The sequence below is a fragment of the Sinocyclocheilus grahami genome, unplaced genomic scaffold, assembly GCF_001515645.1.
Source record: "Sinocyclocheilus grahami isolate Dianchi unplaced genomic scaffold, SAMN03320097.WGS_v1.1 scaffold1513.1, whole genome shotgun sequence".
NCBI classification, from domain to species: Eukaryota; Metazoa; Chordata; class Actinopteri; order Cypriniformes; family Cyprinidae; genus Sinocyclocheilus; species Sinocyclocheilus grahami.
This window is the reverse complement of record NW_015506692.1, coordinates 177,716-182,242: the sequence shown is the minus strand read 5'-3', so window position 1 is coordinate 182,242 and position 4,527 is coordinate 177,716.

Here is a 4,527-nt window from a genome sequence, read left to right as displayed (position 1 = left end):
GCTGCCATAAGTCGTCGAGGCCTACTGCACCATCATGCCAAACTGGGTCCCTATAATGTGCAACACATCACATTTCTAGATGCACTTCATGATGCAGTTGGACAGGATGGACCAGAGCAGCCCAGGTTTGTTGTTGTCTGGGTTAATGTTAGTTTCCATCGGGCTGCTCTGGTCCAGAACGGGTTCACCAACCATGATCACTTTGAAGTTCTGTACTTGCCCCCTTACTCGCCATTTCTAAATCCTATAGAGGAATTTTTTCCGCTTGGAGATGGTGCATATATGACCGCCAACCACATGCCCGTATGCCTCTTCTGCAGGCAATGGAACAGGCCTGCGGAAACATTGAGTTGAGGTCTATCCAGGGATGGATTCGACACACAAGGGGATATTTTCCCCGATGCTTAGCGAGAGAAGACATTGCTTGTGATGTTGATGAGATCCTGTGGCCAGACCCCAACAGACGGCAGGATCCATAAGCCCACTTGCGTACAATTGTGTTTTTCTGTGTTTACAGTAGTGTATTGTTTAGTATATTTTACAGTACAGTAAATTCAGTTAAATCAAAAATAAAACAATGTAATGATTTTGAAATCAGTATTTCATCTTTTGGTTGTTGTGAAAACATGCCCTCTGTGGAACTGAATAAAAACATTGAAAACAAAAGACTACAGTTTTTTTTTTAATATATATATAAAGTAGACTAGTGTGTTGCTGCTGATCTGAAAGTGTATTCATATGATGCAAGTGGGTATCATTTTGTCATCAGAGTGACATTTTGACAAAGGATTGTTAGGTTTTGGTAGCAGAGTTTCAATTTGACATAGATGTGAATGGTTTATTTCCCAGTGTTGTGTCTTATTTGCTTGTGTGTAGAGTTTTGACACAATGAGCCAAATTTAGCAAAACGTGTGTAAGCAATAGGCAAAAACTGTAAATGAGTCCAGATGCAGGAGTCAGTTATTGCTTTCTCAGTGCTTGCAGACCCAGGAGATAGTTTTGTAAATCACATTCTTCCTGTGTTTCTTGCAAAGATAAGCAGAGCGGGACAGGAACTATTTGAGACAATTGGCGCCTGACAATTTACGACTCGCACTTGAGAGGTTGAGAGGAGACTCCTTAGCTTCTGCTTAAGGAATGTGCTGTTCTGTTCAAAGGAGATCCTACACTATTCTTTCAGTAGCTACAGTAGGCCTATCCAATATATTCGCCTTACTCATTTGCAATTACTATACTTTTTTTACAGAATCGCAAAATTGTTTACTCAATACAATATACTTTCTGTAATGTTCTGGATGCGGTGTTCTCCATTTTTCTCTGTAGTGTCTAATGAATGCTCAGTAGTGTTTATTTTATTGACTCGTGTGTATGATCTGAGAGCACTGTTTGATTTTGAGTGCAAGTGAAATGGTTTTGCAGTGATTGTTTGATTTTGATGGAAGAGTCAGAGGTTTCGTGAATTTAGTTTGAGTATTTGGATTTGCGTTTAAGGTTTTGAGAAAGTGAGTGATGGTTTCAAGAAATGTGTTTTAGCAATTTAAAAAAACTGTATTGAAGGATCTGATTGATGTGTGTTAAATTTTGACTCTTAGTGTTTCCACCTAGGTAATTGTTTGCTAATTGAGCTCAAGCTGTGCTGACTTGAGTGAACAGTATTGAATGCTAGTGCTTTCTAAATGACCACATGGTGTAAGCACTGAGAAATGTAGGGATTTGTGTGTAGAGTTTTGCAGTAACAGTTCACCAAATCTGACTCATGTGTTAAAGCAGGGGAATAGTGTTTATAGTTCAGCAAAATGGGTGTACTTTTTGAAAAATGGCGTTATGATTTTGAAATTTTAGTTCAAAAGCCTGGTTATAGTGTTTTAGCAATCGAGAAAAACTGTAATACAGTAATCAACGTAAATGTCTCGAATGAGGAGGACGGGTTAAAGCAATATTTTATTACAGTTTTTTACGATTGTTTACACACTAAAATAAAAATTTCCACACAATTTGCAAAATTCTACTCCAATGAGTAAAACACCTCCACAGATTTGCACAACATTACACACAATGTCTGCTTCACCCTTTTTGCAAAACATTACACACAGTGATTTGTAAAACTCTACACATATTTTCACACCTTAGACACAGATAAGGATTGTGAGGTTACCTCCTTGTCATTACAAAGCCCCGGATTGCCAATGACCACACTAATGAACGAATTGGATAAGCACATCCACCAGGTGTGGAAGCACACATGTGCTAATTTGAAAAACGCAGCACTCAGGTGTGCTATAAAAGGCAGCAGGTGAGTTCACCTGTCTTCAACAAAAATGGAAGGAGCTAGAAGAAGAAGAAGAAGAAGAAGAAGAAGAGTGAAAATGAGAGGGGGAGCTCAAAGAGGAGATGAAGGAGGTAGAGGAGGAGGCCCAGGTAGAAGAAGAGGAGAAGAAGGAGATAGAGGAAGAGGCCTAGGTAGAGGAAGAGGTAGAGAAGGACTTGAAGAGTTGATAGAACCTGAACAAAGAAGACGAGGACCAAATTTGACTCAAGAAATCCGTGCAACACTTATTGACCATGTTATCAACCATGGACTGACACTGATGGAAGCTGGACAAAGAGTTCAACCAAATCTCAGCAGAAATACTGTTGCGTCAGTAATTCGGACATTTCATCGAGAAAACAGGTAAGCTAACCACACAGTACATTGAAACTGAAGCTTGATGTACTTATCATCAGTATTGTTTACTGTGACATTTGACAAGTAGGCTGCATGTGTATTTGTTTTATTGAGGGTCGAGGACACCAAGGTGGAAGGGGCCCTATGTTCACTCGTGCACAAGAGGCTGCCATTGTGAACATGGTTTTGACCAATAATTGTATCAGGCTGCGAGAAATCCAAGCCAATATCATCAATGATGACCATATTTTCAATAACATCCAACGAGTCTCTCTGTCAACATTAGGTCGAATCCTCAAGAAAAATCAAATATACATGAAGCAACTGTATCGGGTACCATTTGACAGAAATTCAGAGAGAGTGACAATGTCTCATTCCATCGGGCTGCTCTGGTCCACAATTGGTTCTATGAGCACCCTGAATTTGAAGTCTGATACCTTCCCCCATACTCCCCCTTCCTGAATCCAATAGAGTTTTTTTTTTTTTTTCAGCATGGCGGTGGAAGGTAGACGACCTGCGGCCATATGACCGTTTGCCCCTCATTCAGGCCATGGAGCAGGCCTGTGATCATATCAAAGCAGCTTCTGTGCAGGGGTGGATTCGTCACACGAGGCGATTCTTCCAACGGTGCCTTGCCGATGAAGACATAGCCTGTGATGTGGACGAAATCTTATGGCCTGATCCAGCCAGACGGAGAGATGATGAATAGTTACAGTATTCTTGTTGCTTTTACAGTAGTTTTTCTTCAGAGTCAAAGTGTATGTACTTCATGCAGTAATTTTTATTTGTCTACAGATTTTATTTGTTTCATTGTTGGTTGATTATTGTAACTGATTATGGTAAGAAATACTGTAAGTATTGAAATACTTGAACTATTCAGTCTGCAGCATCAGTGTTGTGCAGTGCTTGGTAAGTTTATAGTAGGCCAATTTGGGTACATTCTCCCTATATCTCAAACTAATCATGAAGAATGTTGTGGATTTTGTTGACATGACCACAAAATCTAGAAAACAAAGTGTAAGGAAAACTATCAGTTTCAATTAGATGGGAAAATACAAGAATGGTGAAACAAATTCAAACAGAAAGAACAAACAAAATCATGGAAATGTATAAAATCGTTCTGGTTTCATAGTGTAATGCTATGAAAAACATTGCGGTTTATATCTGTAGGATATCAGACAATCTAAGATTTTGTCAACACATGGTTGAAACATTAGGAGCACAAAACTTCCACAAGAGGCCCAAGACAACAGGATGTCATAAATCAGACCCTAGCCAGTCTGAAGCAAGCCTAACCAACTCTTTCACAGAACAGCTTTCAACATTAAAACAAAAGAACACTTATTGACAATTCCAAGAGATTGTCAATTTTGGGGACAAGTTATCAAGAATAATGGTCAAAAGAGATGCACAGCGTGACCAGCACATGGAAACATGTGATAGTGATCACAGGCTCTTCAGATTGACTTAGGAGACACAGAACAGACAAATTCCTTATGAGAGACCTCTTAACCTCTGGTCTTCATACGTTCACAGAACATCTCCTTATGTTCAGAGAATGGCACAGAAACTGCATTGCCATGTAAATATGCATCTAAATGACACTAAAAGTACCTGAGCAACTAATCATTTCTATGCTTAACTCCATATCATGTATGTAACTTACATGTGACTTATCAGATCTTAATCATTTATCGTGTATGTATTTTTTATAACTATTGAATCGCTTAATGGTTCGTATTCAGGTTTGGTATGTGTGAGTTTGAGAATTCATGCTTGAAATGTTTATTCCAATCACTGCTTTGTCAAATGTATCTCATTCTTGTTATAGAAATCATGTCCAAATGTATACTCTGCCAGAG